At 44.9% G+C, this 16,858-nt stretch overlaps 1 protein-coding gene across 4 annotated transcripts in view; it reads right to left on the bottom strand.

The window, feature by feature from the left end:
* Nucleotides 1-203: 203 nt before the first annotated feature.
* The window catches only part of LOC126534072 (uncharacterized), a 178,228-nt gene continuing 161,573 nt past the window's right edge, over nt 204-16,858 (bottom strand). For 2 of the 4 annotated variants that reach the window (XR_011895755.1, XR_011895757.1), the window contains 2 exons: nt 4,083-4,169; nt 204-480 (listed from right to left, as the gene is read on the bottom strand). The gene's annotated coding sequence lies outside the window, so the exon portion shown is untranslated. Of the gene's footprint in view, nt 481-4,082; nt 4,170-7,306; nt 7,582-16,858 lie in introns of all 4 variants that reach the window. The other 2 variants (XR_011895756.1, XR_011895758.1) reach the window with 2 other exon arrangements.

Raw genomic sequence — 16,858 nt, 5'->3', positions numbered from 1 at the left:
GGATAACGACTCGCAATCGAGGAACTAGTCATCACACTGACAACGCGCTCACCTTTGCGGATGCTGCTCGGTGCACCCACGTTTACACGTTTGCAGTGGGCTGCAGGTTGCAGAATACTTTGCGCGTGCAAGTTCATCGCAGTGACGAAAGAAACATTGTGCACATATTGCGCCTTGTAGAATATTCGTACGGCACGAGGAACTGGAAAACGAATTTTTTTATTGTAAGGCTGACACTTTACGTTTATATGACACCAGTCAAGAGTTCCACCACATTCAAATGATTGCTAAAAGGCAAATGATGGATTGTACGAATGCTGATACGGAATCACTCCCATGGGCGAAGTAAGCGCTCACAATTTCTATTATATATGACCCTGCCGTGAGGTGCGACTTGAGAGAACCATCTTTTACACATTGGGCGAGGGCCGGCTGTAGCAGAAGAATTTCTTACACGGAGATCGTAATGGTCCAGGATACCTAGGAAAAAAAATAACATACAATGAACCACAATTATGATGAAGTTTCAAGCATTTCTGAAGTCTACTATACCAACGATTTAGGTGGGCAAAATCTGTAATAAACTAAACGGTATTGCCAGTGGGTGTTTGTATCGGTGTAAGCACACGCGGCATTTCCACCAATGATAGAGGACAGTTGGGTCAAGTCACAAGATGATCGTTTCCCTCCACAATTGATGGATTGTGTTGCCCTCCGCGCACCAAGGTCGTTGGAGCCCCTCTGATTACACGCGCCGTATTACGGCACTGTCAAGCCTCGCCGTTCTCTTCGTGAGTCGGTGGCGGCGCGGGTGTTTGCGGCGGCGTCGCGTCAACACAAGTGCAATTTTAGGTTGTAGACTCGCTGTTGTGAGCTTAGTTTTTGTCTAATTCGACGTTTACAGTGGTGGCTCGCTCGGTGCGCTGCACTGAGTTTGGCCGCACCAGGGTATGTGTAGAAAGCCAATGAGCACTTGAACACCGGAAAGCAGCGTAGTCGCTTAAACCAGAGCGCTATAACAAAGTCGTTACGCTAAACTGTCATGGAGGTAGCAGGGCCTTCAGATCTACAAATGGTGTGCTGAGGTCCAGATCCAGAGCAAAATGCACCTACCCTGCACCACAGCTATAACTTAAAAAAATCACATCAGGCACTCGTAACTGTAGTGGGAAATCCTATCGTACACAATGTATAAGGCTGAAGTAATGAGCGAACTACAAATAAAAGGTAAGTAGACTTTCAAGTGCAATCAATTAGCGTTTCTTTATAACATATATGTGTATTTCATGCATTGGGAGAATCAGTGAACGGTAATTCCTAATATATAGGCTTGTGCTAATCCGTAAAGTATCGCCGTTGTATGGTACAATATTGAAGCTACTACATAACGGTATGTAGGCGTCATTTCCATGCTACGCAGATGCTACCTCTGTTGTTGTAATACTTATAACAAAGTTCCTTATGTTTATTTTAGGTCCAAACTGAATGATCCTCAGTTTCTGGCATTGTAACATACTCATAAAGGCAACGGCTTCCACCATACTTACAATACTGTGACAATGTTGGTCTTTTGATGCAACGAAAATCCCTGGACTGTTTCATTGCATGTTCAGAATATATAAAATACAGAACACCAAGGTATCACGTCTACAAAGTGCAGATAAATATATTAGTCGGCACGCCTAGAGAGGACTTCTGGACGATGAGCATCAACAGTGTAACTTTTTACGACGAACGTCAACGAAGTTCTGTTTTTGTACTCATACATGCTTTGATGCGACAGCGTATCGCTTTTTCATAGCGCTTAAAAATGACAATAGAGCTCAACATTCAGGTTGCACGCACACTCCCGTGAGCTTAGTTTTTGTATGATTTGACGTGTCCAATACCAAGTGGGAAGGAGTTCTACCCGGTCATTTTGAATGAACCCAATTGGTGACCGTCGTAATGCAGGAAGCAGCAGCGGCCGTCGGTTTTAATGACTCGTAGAACTAAGCACCGTCTTCTATCACTAGAACAGACAGATAAAAGGCAGGTGAAGAAACGAGATATTGTGCTCGGTGAATTCCAGGTTACTGCCCACAATAAATTGGTGGAAAGGAATGTCGACTTAATAATTCGTTCTTTATTGTCAGCCCGTTCGATTTTTGCGAGGTGGATGCAAGCTTTCTCCTGCGGCAGCTATGACAATAAATTAGTTCTCTTATGTGCTACCTTCACCATTACATACCCGAAACCAGGGCGTCAGGAAAGGGCTTTTTTTTGCAATGAACACCAGCTAGATTATGGATACTGGGAATTCAGTACACATACGAGTGAAAACATTGAAACATATTTTCGAGTTTTGCTGCCATGCCATGCCTTTCCTGTGAAAAGATTACGAAAGTGTATCGGCCGAAGAAGACAAGAGCGCTTTATGTTGTTTTAAACATGCTGAATAAGCGATATTTCCAAGTACGACAGCATGCGAGAATTGTCAGGGAGCTTCATACTAACATGTAATGGAAGAACGAAGAGATAATTTCACGCATACAACTATTTGTATGGCTCGTTGGTGGAGACATGTAACAGACATTCTCGTTCTGAGTGCCTCTTACGTCATGCATCGATGTGACGATCGTGCTATTCAGCTGTCAAACGGCGTTGAAGCCGTACATTCTCCTTTAAGCCAAAGTCGGCTGGAGCAAAAACATTCTACTCTATATGTCCAGGAAATTTGTCCTTTCAGCACTATCAAATAAATACATAGGTTAGGATCCAGAATATTCAGGGATGGGTCAATCGCAACTTCTGAGGCTCATAGACACTCAGTCACCAGGAACAAAGCTTTTACGTATTTGCGGGATAGTTAACCTCTAGGTCTCTTTTGGATGCAGTAACGGACCGCAGAATCGCTGCAACAGCGACGCTAACAAACATTGCGATGACGAAGGACTGGAAGGTTTCGAGCGGGAAAAGACAGAAACCAATGTGTTCACAGCGGTAGTTGGATTCGAGCCAAGTACATCCTGCATACAAGGCGGATGCTCAACCACTAGATCATAATTTTCTTCCTTGAGGTGAGAAAGCTGACAACCATACTTAGATTGAAAAGTGGTGGGATGTCGTTCTCGCAGCCATATGCACCGCGTTGCCATTTTTAAAACCCAGGAGATCCAGACTACACACCAAGAAAAGGTTAGTTTATGGGGAGGCATGTGCAAACCATTATCACATAGGGGAAAACAAGAATGATAAGTTGGCGGGCCCTCATCTATGACCCTTTAAAGAGCTAACTAAATCCCTTAAGGAGAGCTGCTTGCTGCTGGCACATGCTGGAGAAAACGCCTGGACGAGTGAGATTTGTCAGTGGCACGAGAAGTCGCAATATACATAAAATATGGCATCCAGGAAAAAATCTGCAAGCTGTGTTGAAGTAGGTGGTTACTTATTAGCTAACGCAAACGTTCTGCACGTAGATCACTTCGCTGTGTATTATGACGCAGAAAAACAAACACACTTACAAATGAAACTAGTCATTTAGAAGTAGTAATCACTTCAAGCATTAAATGAAGTCTAATGTATAAGATTTTTTTCTAGCAGTTAGATGAGGTGTTCATGTCAAACAAAGTATGCACATTGTCCCGACCCATTCATAAAAACCAATACAAAATATTTTTGGCAGGAATGCAAAGGTCGAAAGACACCTTTAAACGTTGTGTACTTTATCCTTTTCCCTTTAGGCACTTAAAAAATACGAATGGTATAGTTTTCTGTGATGGAGTTTCTTTTTTGTTTTGCCGGTAATGTTGCGAAAACAAGCTCGTACAGCATTAGTTCATGAGAACGCAGTACGTGCACTGTGGGTTCGGGTGCTTGCTAGAATTTATTCAAGGATCTACTGAAAGATGCTGCTTGGTGGTTTTTCATGCTTACTCAAGCGCCAGCACTGTACTAAAAGCGCAGACATGAAACGCTAACAAACGGTTGATGCGGATCAAGGGTCTGTTAGTGTTCCATGTCTGTTTTTTTAAATGCTAGCGCATGAGTATGTGGAACTTATTCGCTGCTTTATAAAGAGGAAAAAGAACAATAATACATACGATCGAAAGAAGACCGCACTTTTACAACGGCGCACGAAGAATCCGGAGCCTTGTACAACAAATATTCAACAGACATTTGTAACCCACCTGAAATAGAAAATAGTGACGATTTGAAATAATTTTCGAGTTTTTACTGCAAGGGCAAGATAAGATTGCTTGCAGTTGGCGTTCCTTCTGGGTGCAGAAAATAATACTCATAAAAAATAAATAACCACAAGGCATAACGCGATGGCACAAGGATGTAAAACCAGGAGTTAACCCTTGTGTTCTTTCTTACATTGCTGATTACGGTTCTGGGGGTTATGGGGATCATAATGTTCACAAGTTTGGCGATCTGATTGTAGTATTTGCAGCAGTATTCCAGCTGACTTGTTGGATTAATACATGACACGTATGCATGTATAACGCATATACATTATCTTCGTTAAGCTTACCGTAAACAGAATACTCAGTGTTTGCGGCCACTGGAGACCACGGACATAGCCTTCTTTAGTACAGAGCATATATTGTTTTACCAACAGCGAATTTGTATGTTCAGGATAGCACGCCGTATATAATACACTAAATTGTGCATTCACGAGCTGTAATATTACTTGGAAACAGGACACAGCGCAATAAACACAAGGACACGAGACTGCATGCCGCTCTCTCGTTCTGTTCTCCTATGTTCGATGTTCCGTCTCTGTTCCGCTCTGATATGTTCCGTCTCTGTTCCGTTATATGTTCCGTCTCTGCAAACTAGCAATCACTTAAGAAATAGTGAACTGATTACGCTGCAGGACAGTTGTACAAGGAAAGTATGCTTTTCATCTTGGACTGTGTTTCTTTTCAGAGTACCGTTGTCGGTTAAAGTGTTATTGCGTAGATGAGAGACACCTAAGTGAAGCAGTCAGCCGCAGCGCAGGTGATTGCCACTTGAGCGCTCCTACGAAGCTGTCACTGCACTCAAAGGAGGCAAGTGGTTACGCACTCAGAATGACTTCAGCAAGAATGATGAATATGGAATCCTTGATGAAATAGGCTTTGCGCTGATTTTGACAAAATGGCATCGGGAGCGCGCGAAGCAAAGATGCGTTCAGGCAGGGGTGGGGAAAGCCAAGGGAAGCAAACACACAGTGCTGTCTAATGAATCCAATCTGTGGTTGAATATCGATCGTATGGTTTGTGATAATAGTTCTACGAAAGCATGCAAGGTGGAAAGAAATATGTCTTTAGGGAAAATGGGATATCCATCCATTCGTGGAACCCTTATGGGTTTCCTTTGTAGCAGTTGGTACAAATTGTTGGATGTCTCATTTTCCGTTAAATAATATGGTTTGTGCAGAAACCGTTTTTGCATGCATGAGCTGCTGTTATCTTCCATTTTCTCCATGTTATGTTACCTTGGCCCTCTCCCTTCTGCCGTGCCTTAGTGCTCTGAGAGCAAAATACGTGACTGTCACTGTAACCAAGGGCTTAGCTGAGGGCTTTTAAATCATAAAGGACCGTTCAGCAGATGGGATGAATAGGAGTGCTTTTCTGATTAGGAATTGTATTGAATCAAGTTGTTGTCAGCCCCGTTTTTCAAATCATTAGGTAATTAGTGTGCCACCTGATTCCGCGGTCACAAACATATGACTGAAAGAACCCGTGGTTCGGAAACATGTAGTGCGCAATATGAAAATCAATCAATCAATCAATCAATCAATCAATCAATCAATCAATCAATCAATCAATCAATCAATCAATCAATCAATCAATCAATCAATCAATCAATCAATCAATCAATCAATTTGTTTCATTCGATGTCAATTTATTGTTCTTGTTTTAAGAAGTCTCTACTCAAGAGGCGCATGCTAAGAGTTGCAGATGTGGTCAGTGGCTTAGACAAAATGTCGACGTGAAAGCCAAAGGGCTAGTAGACAAGGAATTTAAGGGTTGAACAGTGGCGTAATGAAAAAACGTTAGGGGCAGAACGCATCTCAGTATTGCTATGAAAGGTAATGCGATTAGCAGTCGAGTATTCTAGCGACATACCATATAGCTAAGGCCACGTTTATTTAACACGTATTGTGGTAATTCCGGGACACGTTGCTTCGGCTATATGCCACATGCCCCTGTGCATTGAGTTTCCTACAAAAATTACTAGAGCGAACTCTGGCGCTGCAGTCGTTGTCCTACCATGGGAATGATGGGAAGTACATGGATTTGTCTGATCTTCGTGCTTGTGGATTCAGATAATCTTGTGGCTTTGTATATTACGTTATATAAATCTTATTGTCGTATACTTCAGCGCAATCTGTATTCTTCGAAATGCAGAAGACACCGGGAACGCATACAATTGCTATTAATTGCTATTCTCGTCATGCCTTTATCGTAAAACTGCTTTCGTGAATCTGTCGTAATGACGCTGTCGTCAGTTAATCGTGATTAGGCCCCCTTGTCATGCTATCGGCATCCTAGCGTCGTGAGACCGCTGCTATCATGCATTCGCAATGACGCTGTTGTCATGTCGTAGTGGCCGTGCAATTGCGCCATTTCAGCTTCGTCTTCCAGTTGTCATCATTCGGTTGTCTACACACACTCGCCGACGTCCTACAGAATTATGTTGTCGTCGCTACGCTGTCGTCTTTGCACCAGCCTCATCATATGGAAAATTGTTATCTGATTGTCAGGTGTCGTCGTGTCGTCACACCGCCTTTACCGTTAGATCGACGTCTTTGCTTCTTCGTCATTCCTTCTTCATCATTTCATCATCGTCTCTACGTCGGTGTCATAAAGGCGTCATGCAACCATGCTCAAGGGCGACTATAGAAAATTAGTGCCATTTAAAATGGAACGATACCGAAGTATATAACCCAAGCAAAAAAAAAAACCATAGAAGGAGCACTACTGATATTAAATAAACGTTGCTTCAGGAATGCGGTTTGCCGCTACGTTGCTCGAATGCTAATCGCATTACTATGGGCAGTCATTCTTAAATTTGTGCCATAAATGTTTTATTCCCTCCTTGCTTTGACATTGTGCCCGCAGTATGGAATAAATCAAAATAAAGGAATATATCTATATACAATGAAAAACTGTGTTATGTCGAGTACCGTGGAATATTAGAGAATAGGAGTTGATAAATGAGCAGTAAAACGCGTTGTGGGGCTAGTTGGCGCACAGCTTTCAAAAGGTGAAGCGCCACTAGTGACGGCACACAAGAAGAAATACAGACAGGACTATTGATAAATGAGCCATACCCATATCGGTGATAGTCATCCGTTCCGCCAACGCCGTACTAAACTGTCCCCGTTGTGCAACGCGGACGCTGTTAGTGAGGAATAAGAATTATACACCAGAAGAAGGAGTCACGGAATTTAGGAATGTAAGATTCTTACACTCGGTTACGATATAAGTGTGTTCTGTTGAATTCAATGAACATTGGGTGTATGGAACGCATTAGGTGAGACAGGCAGCGTATTTGTGGTATCTCAGTAGTTTTGTAGGTCCATATGGGTTCCGAGGTGTTTACAAACTGAAAGTAAAAAAAAAAGCAAGCGCGAATCATAAAAACCACGGCAAAATTGTCTAGTTTCTAATAGAGCTATACACTGGTTTACGAGCTTGTTTTAGACAACATAACAGAACGTAGAAACAAATGTACCCATTGTTTTGGAGACAGTGTTATTCAAGACGCACGTTTAAATGTCCTTAAGAAATGATCAATTTTGCGACAACAAGCTACTCTGTTCACCTGCAAAGTCTATGTATATCAAATTTTTGAAGGGCCACGCAAGCAGCTAGGAACTCTTGCAGATTGCTTCTTACCATGGGCAACACGCCCGACGTTTCTTAGTATTGTTATCGTGGTCACAACTTTAGTGCACGTTTCATTTGTCTGTGTACACAAATATGCTTATCTGGGCCAAGGAATTAACGTAACGTGTACTACGACTTCTACTATTGGGAGTTTAGGTAACCTAAGACGGCCGATTTCGCAGTATGAATAAGACCTTTATTCATCACAGTAGCATTCTACCCGGTGGTGTTGCTGAAAAATTCTTGAACAATGGCCCTTAAACCCGTATACTTATTTAAAAAAATGAGCGGAAGAGCACTTAGATGTCGCAGTGCTGCCACTAGCGTTTGCAATTCACAGACATATTAAAATATAGGTTTTAAATGAATCAGACAGAATGAGCACAAAAATTGGAATCTTTGTGAAGCTTTGTTGAAACTGCTAAAACTGCTATTCAACTAAAGTAATGCAAACAATTGTGTTAATCTCCATTCAGTTAAAGTGTATACTATTGATGTTTATACAATGCACTGGCCACATCTTTAGTGTCATGCTACGTTTATTACAATTTGCACACTATCGCGTTTACAATCTATGCCTAAATGCAAAACCAGTTCATTGGAATACCAGCTGTGAAACAGGGGCGCAGCGCTTTTACATTGACAAAAGCAAAGTTCAAAATCTACTGAGAAAAATATAGTGTCGAGTGGTCTGTGACAGAGAGATGTCTGACGCATATGCAAACATATTGCCGTGACGCTATTTGGGCCCAACCACGCTGACGACGAAGATGACAACCTTGAGTGTGCAAGCGAGGTGCAAGAGAAGAAGCCTGAACTGAGCGCTTGTTCTAATTGCCTTGATTAAATACTGCTCTCCGCTCTTGTCTTAAGTGAGCCGTGACACTGGTGGACGTGCTGGGTATCGTATCATCGCCCAACGGTAGGGACGACCCTTGCGAGTAGCCCTGCATCCAGCCGTTCAAGACATCATCCACGCGTCGAGACACTTGTGCCCCGCGTAAGCCGCCGCCTGCAAGGTTTGTGCCCGTAATTCGGTCTCTTGCAAGGAACTTTGTGAGCGACGTCACCGACTCAGGAAATGGCGCATGCAAGTCCAAAACAGGTAACTGTTCAAAACGATCTAGTCCCCAGAAGCTTGCCCGCCTCGGTTGCTCAGTGGCTATGGCGTTGGGCTGCTGAGCACGACGTCGCGGGATCAAATCCCGGCCACGGCGGCCGCATTTCGATGAGGGCGAAATGCGAAAACACCCGTGTACTTAGATTTAGGTGCACGTTAAAGAACCCCAGGTGGTCGAAATTTCCGGAGTCCTCCACTACGGCGTGCCTCATAATCAAAAAGTGGTTTCGGCACGTAAAACCCCATAATTTTCCCCACAAACTTCCACGGTGACACGTATGAAGAGGCTGAAGACTGGCTGGACCAGTACGAACGTGTAGCTAAGGTCAATCAGTGACGTACGGACCAGAAGCTTTCCAATGTGTACTTCGCTCTTGAAGGGTAGCGCAAGGACGTGGTTCCAAAACCGCGAGGCACGTTTGACAAGGTGGGACGAATTTTGCTGTCGCCTGCTTGATACCTTCAGAAACACTGATCGCCGAGACAATGCACAACGCCTTCTCGAGTTGCGCATTCACAAGCTCAACGAAAGTGTTTCCTTGTTTGCCGAGGAAATGTCTTGTTTGTTCCGCCACGCGGTTTCCAACATGCCTGATTCCAAGAAGCTAGCCATCTCACGCGTGGCGTCAAAAAACAGCTCTTCGCTGGTCTCGTGCGTAACCCTCCGACAACAGTGGTAGAATTCATTAAGGAAGCCACAGGAATCCAGCGGGCGCTCCAGGAGCATTTACGGCAATACGAACGCCTGACTGACGTTGCGCCTGCAGGAGCCGAAGTACTGACAGTGCTGACGAGACCTCGTTGCGTCAGCTGATAAGAGACATTGTGCGCTAGGAGATTTCGAAGCGACACCGAAGGAGTTTAGTGTTGCTATGACCGCTGAAGTTGTCTGCCAAGAAATCCGGCAAGCAGTTGCATCTCCTGAGCCACTCTCTGAACCGAGTTCCGAGCCGCACTTCTAACCAGGCGCATACAGCTACGCAGACGCTGTCCGTCGCCAGCTTTCTGCCATGCCAGTACAGCAGTACCACCAGCAGCCATCTATTGCTGCCTGGATACAGAGGGAGTATTTTAGGTGACCATAGCTTCGCAGGACCGACCTATGGCGCACTGCTCATCGCCGACCATTGTGTTTTCGCTGTGGCGAACCAGATCACATTTATCGCTTTTGCCCTCATCGCCAGGGTGACCTCCAGGGAATGTCACCTGATATTCTGCGGCAGTTTTCAGGGAGACATCCACGCTTTGACGACAGTGTCACTGAGAACAAGGCAGCTCAGCTAATCTCTGGTCGCGCTCGCCGTCTGCGTTAGGTTATTCTTCGCTGAACCTCGCAGTTTCGCCGACGTGGTGAGAGGCCGCTTTCCAAGCCCACGGCGGGGAAACTGAAATCAGCAACCTCCGGGGAAAGGTTGCAAGTTATTGAACCAAAGAAAACCCCCCATTGTTGCTGAGAAACGAGCAGAACAACCCGGAGAAACGGAACGCCGAAGAATGTGTGAATGCCCATCTTCTCCAAACAATTGATGGGCACGACGTGACAGCTTTAGTCGATACTGGCGCATACTTTTCGATAATGAATGAGCATTTGGCAGACCGGCTTAAGAAAGTCAAAATGAATGGACAGGCCCTTATATTCGAAATGCCAGGGGCCAGATAATGACACCTACAGGAAAATGTAGCGCAAGACTCCACATAGGAAATACAGCTTTTGTCGGCCCTTTTATGATTTTAAAAGTGGGCTGCAGATCACTCATCCTTGGAATGGATTTATTTCGGGAGTACGGCACCATGGTTAACATACGAAACGGTGAGATAACCTTTTCTAGTACAGGCACGAGCCACGACGAAAAGCACCAACGTACATCGTTACGTGTGGTCGACAACGACGTCTGCATACCACCAATATTATGCAGTCTTGTCTCCGTCAGTTGCGGAGAACAGTTTAACAAAGATGGTGTAGCCGCACAATAAATGCACTTCCGTTCCATCAAGGCGTTGGCATCACTCGGAGTATCGTCAGCATAATCGGTGGCCGCATAGAGCTACTACTGACAAATTTTACCAATGAACGCAAGCACATCAGTAAAGGTACTGCTGCAGCATACTTTTACAAAATGAAGCACGTTCAAGAATGCTTTGCTGTAAAGAGGAATCAATGACCGATACCATGGCACACGCAACCGTCGTCGACATTGACACAAGTTTAGCGCCGCAACAGAAACAAAGTCTCAGGGAACTGCTTGACCACGTTAAGTACTGTTTCTCTACACAGTCCCGAGTGCGTCAAACACCAGTAACGAAATATCGCATCATTACGGAGGAAACAGCAATACCCATCCGACAGCCTCCTTATTGCGTGGCTTAGAAAGAGCGTGAAGCAATGCAGCAGCAAGTCAAGAAAATGCTAGAAGATTATGTCATCCAGCCGTCAAAAAGCCCTTCGGCATCGCCCGTGGTACTCGTTAAGAAGAAGGATGGTAGCCTGTGGTTTTGAACCGATTATTGCAATCTCAATCGGATTACAAAAAAAAGATGTCTATCCCTTACCACGTATCGACGATTTCCTTAACAGGTTACGGCATGCACGTTATTTATCATCGATGGATTTAAAAATGGATACTGGCAAAAAGAAGTCTATGAGCGAGACTGATTTCGTGACGCCTGATGGGCTCTGTCAAGTCAAAGTTCTCCCTTTTGGTTTGTGATCCGCCCCAGCTCCGTTCGAAAGGCTAATGGGTACTGTTTTCTAAGACCTTAAGTGGAAGACTTGCTTAGTGTACCTAGACGATGTGATCGTTTATTCTGCCACATTTTGTGAACATCTCAGACGGCTACGGTCAGCTTTTTAAGCCATATTGTCCGCTAGGCATAGCTTAAAACCTGAAAGTGCCACTTTGGCTATAAAGAACTACAGTTTTTGGGCCACGTTGTAAGTCACGCAGGTGTCAGACCTGATCCTGAGAAAATCGCAGCCGTCGCAAAGTTTTCAAGGCCTATGGAGAAGAAGGCAGTCAGACACTTCCTGGGCCTATGCGGATATTACGGGCGATTTATTTCGGCTTTTGCACGCATCGCCTCACCTCTCAGCTGCCTAACCAGAGACGATGTCACGTTTGTCTGGAGCATGGAGCAGGAGGCGGCATTGAACGAGTTGCAGCGCCGTCTACAAACTCCGCCTGTTCTTGCCCACGTGGACGTGGATGCGCTGACAATGATCGACACCGATGCCAGCAACGTGGGTCTAGGCGCCATTCTTGTTCAGCGCAAGACAGCACTGGGAGAGTCATCGCTTATGCAAGTAGCACACTGTCACGTGCCGAGTTGAACTACTACACCACAGAGAAGGAATCCTTGGTTGTAATATGAGAAGTTACCAAGTTCCGCCCGTACATCTAAAAACGCTCATTTCAAGTCATAATTGACCATCATTCTCTCTGTTGGTTGACCAACATGAAAGATTCGTCTGCACATTTGGCACGCTGGAGCGTACGGCTTCAAGAGTACGACATGACAGTGGTCCATAAACCGGGAAAGGCAGCACTTAGACGCTGACTGCCGTTCCAAATTGAGTCGTCCGGCGAAGATGATGACGAATCCGCAGGCTTTTTAGGAGTTGATGCGGCCACCATCTCTCAACAACATCAAGAGGACCAGGAGCTCGCTTCAGTAATTGATTTCTGAGACGGCCGCACCCCAAACAAGCCCGGATTGTTCTCAAGGCACCTGTCATCATCTTACGCAACAGTGTTCTTTTTTGGAGGAGCTTCTCTTCAACAGGAAAGAGATATCTACTAGTCGTCCCTAAAATTCTCCGCAATGAAATCTTGCCGGCCTGTCACGATGAAGCTACCTCGGGCCACCTAGGCTACACGAGAACATTCGCACTGACCAAAGAGTACTACTGGCGACGGCTCGCAGCACAGGTGAAGCACTACGTTCGAACGTGTCTTGACTGTCCGCGATGAAAAGTGCCACCTACGAAACCTGCCGGTCTATTACATCCCCTTCCAGTGCCGGAAACGCCGTTTATACAAGTTGTGATGGACCTTCTGGGCCCATTCAAAATATCTGCTGCCGGAAATAAGTGGTTCATACTTGCGACAGATCACCTCACGCGATATGCGGAAACCAAGGCACTTCCGTGCAGCACAGCAGCCGAGGCCACACAGTTCTTCATCGAAAACGTCGTCCTAAGGCACAGTGCTCCAGCGGTCATCATAACCGACAGGGCAAATGCGTTCACGGCTGAACTTCTGCGAACTGTACTCACGCTCAGTGGCACGGCACACAGAAGGATGACAGTACATCACCCGCAAGGCAATGGACTTGCACAGCGCCTCAACAAGACTCTCGCAGACATGCTGTGCATGTATGTCGATGTGGAACACAAAAACTGGGACCAAATATTACCCTAGGTAACATTTGCCTACAATACGGCTCGGCAAGAAACAACAAGAATGACCTCATTCAGTCTCCTGCACGGCCGAGAAGTGACTACAATGCTGAATGCTATGCTTCCTCATATTTCCAGCGGTTCCGAGACTGACGCCGCATATTTTACAGCGCGCGCCGAAGACGCAAGACAGCTCGCGCGCGTTCGCATAACTAGCCAGCAATACCTTGATGCCAGACGTTACAATCAATACCATTCATGTGTCGTCTACCAGCCTGGCCAGAGTGTCTGGGTTTTGGCTCCAGTAGGCCGCCGAGGCCTCGCGTAGGAACTTCTACGCCGATACTTAGGACCATACAAGGTTCTACGATGCCTTAGCGACGTCAACAATGACGTCGTTCCTAACAGCCTGCTCGAGGCACCGTCAAGATCTGCTTGAGGCTGTGCACGTGGTGTGCATGAAACCTTATTTTTCTGAATGATATGGACACTCTTCACTTGGCTGCACACCGGAAGCAACCCACCGAGCATCGGAACGATGCTCCTTCTGGAGGGGTGCAAATGTCGACCCCAACTACGCTGCCGACGAAGACGACGACCTCGAGTATGCAAGCGAGGTGATAGAGAAGAAGAAGCCTGACTGAGGGCTTGTTCTATTTCTCTCGATTCAATACCGCTCTCCGCTCTTGTCTCAAGTGAGCCGTGACAATATTTAAGGCTTCTGTACCATTTCTGCCATAATAGCGCTTACCCATTCCTGGGGATTATCAAACTACTACATCAGTTACGACGGGGTGTTGCGTACGCTAGCCGATACCTTAAAAAGATTGGACGGAAAAGGGACTATGACTGTTGCGTCTGTCACACTTTGGAGACAATAGATCGTATGCTTTGCGTATGCCCTCAATATGCGCCGAGCTAAGGACAATAAACTTTAGTGCCCACCGTTTGAACTTCCAGCCCTTTCCGCATTAAAAAAAAGGTTGGGCACGTGGAGACGAGTTGATTACGCCCAACGCGCCATAATATCACTCCTGAACATTTTACGTGAGCATGGATTAGAAGCTCGTCTCTAGGAACTGCCTGGAATGAAAACTGTGCAAAATGTGTTTGGCAATCAAGTTTTTATGGAAGAGATTACACCTACGTGTAAATCATCTAAACTGTGCTTCTGCTTATTGGACAAGCTGTGTGAATAGCAGCTCGTGGTACTATATCAAAGTCACGTGCCATCTACGTCTCTCTCTCCATGTATCTTCGACTTCCACTTACCCCAGTAAGGAGCAGCTGGCTCGAGACACGTTCTCCAGCCAACCTCTCCTGCTCTCTCTTCAATAAAAGCTCTTCCCAAAATTTTAAGACGATAGTTCTCTTCAGCTACTTTAGCCTCTTTGGATGCTTGGATAACGGCGGTGATTTACCATGAAAAAGTGGCATAGCTGGAGTGGATTTCCGCATGTACAGTACATATGTAGGTACAGTTGAAGTATCAAGATATCACGCTACAACACGCTTGTTACATGTACGTTAGAGCTCATTCCCTCGTGCTCGCGTTTTATCTTGTCCTTTGTGCTTCCTGTACAAATATCTCTCATTTTCATTGCTTCCTAAATAAATACTTTCACTTAACGCTTGCTATGAACCTGTTGTTGTTCGTCTCATATGTTCGAGCTACCTTCATGTTTCTGTCCCGCCCAGCTTTATATTATCCTGCACGTTATATCAATGTAGCAGATCTGAAAACAGTGAAAGATTCCATCCCGTGGGCTAGATGGAGCTTTCGTGGCAGGTAACTCATTGTGCACTTGATTTAAGCAACCAGCTTTTATTTTTTCTACCTAAAAGGTGCAGTTGTGGGTGAACCTAGATATTCATCACAGGCGTTTTCACACAGGATCTGAAATGATAGGTAGTCTATAAGGGGATGTACAGTGGTACTGCTCGTGATGAGTCAAGAAGTTTGGAGCTGCAGTACACAAAAAGCTACTTGAGGTATGCTTCTTAAGTGCATTCATCCTGCGTAACGAACCGTGGCGCTTGAAACACAATCTTTCGAGGGTGCACGTGATTGGCACTGCGCTTTCTAAGGCACGAGGGGGTAGATTTTGTGTTGCTAAGGTTGCGTCATGACGGCAACATTTTAGTTGACAGTTGTGACTCTCATTTTCTGTTTCTATTTGTTCCTGCAGGTTTTTAAATCCAAGAAGGTAAGTGGCCTCATAGTTCAAAGGGACTCTCATTACGTCAGCGTTTCTGTGGTGGCTTAGTATAATGAGGCCACCGATTGTAAAGAAAACGGTCATGCGAACAACAGATTTGATACTACATTGCCGTTTTTAACTGTTTAGGGAACATATAATATGGACTAGCACTAACAATTTAAGCATGCCTGTTGAAACCACGCACTTGCCACACTATTGCAACGCGAAATTATGCTTCCGGAGTTTATAGAATCTGGAAAAGCGGCATGCATTGATGCGACACGCTAGATGCTTTAGCTTACCACTGCAATAATCAGATTTCCTACATCAGAGAACTGATTGTTGGTTTGCATAATCTGTGAGGATCAATGGCTTATATTTATACGTATTTTTTGTGGGTTCTTTGAAATCTCTGTCGGTTACACTTTCGACGCTCAGCGAGCGAAAACTGGTGAACGCCAGCGTCCGGTGAAGTCCGAAAAAAAGGTAACCTGCAGGCTTTCAGATGTGGTCATGCCCGTAGCGTGCCGCGAAACATTATAATAAATTGGCCGCATAATTCAAAATTTACTAAAATGCCTAAACTATGCAAAACAGGCTGAAGCAAAGGTTCGTCAAATTGCCGTTCTGTAGGCTGAAGCAATATGTTGCCCTACTAATGATAAGAAAGTGCCACTTATTGGACAAGCGATAACGGCCTCGCTATTATCACAATGAAAATAACGAATAACTGACCTCTTTTATGCTCAAGGAATGCATGTGGACAACTGTGGAAATGCGTACTGGCAGCCAAAGGTCCGGGCTTAACATTACAAATATGGCTAGTAATATCACCTTGTGCAGCATTCTCCGTTCTTACGCTTAATAATTTAAGTGCTCGTGAGATCTACTCTTTCGCTGTTCTATATTGCACATACATCTTCTCTGGTCACCTTGAAAAGTGACAACATATGTCCAATATTGTTTCAGGGTATGTAACAGTAGAATGGCGCTTGATAGCATTGTTCGCTTCATTTCTTTTCGAGCCGATATGCGATACACAAAACTGGTCTAGAATATGTCACTCTATTGTACAACAAAGATGATGCATGTCTTTCTGGGTATATTATTGTCGTATTGTTAGCATGGGCTATTCCTCGACAGCACCCTGCCATTGAGTTCGTTAGCCAGAATTCCACAGAATTAATCTACTCCGGCATTCTTAGCAATTCAGGAAGAACCGGAATGTCTTAGTTCAGGGTAAGATGGGACACCGGCGGCTGAAATACCTCAACTA

Source organism: Dermacentor andersoni, chromosome 7, assembly GCF_023375885.2.
Source record: "Dermacentor andersoni chromosome 7, qqDerAnde1_hic_scaffold, whole genome shotgun sequence".
NCBI lineage: Eukaryota > Metazoa > Arthropoda > Arachnida > Ixodida > Ixodidae > Dermacentor > Dermacentor andersoni.
The sequence above is the reverse complement of the archived record's forward strand: the minus strand, read 5'-3'. Positions and strand labels throughout refer to the sequence as shown.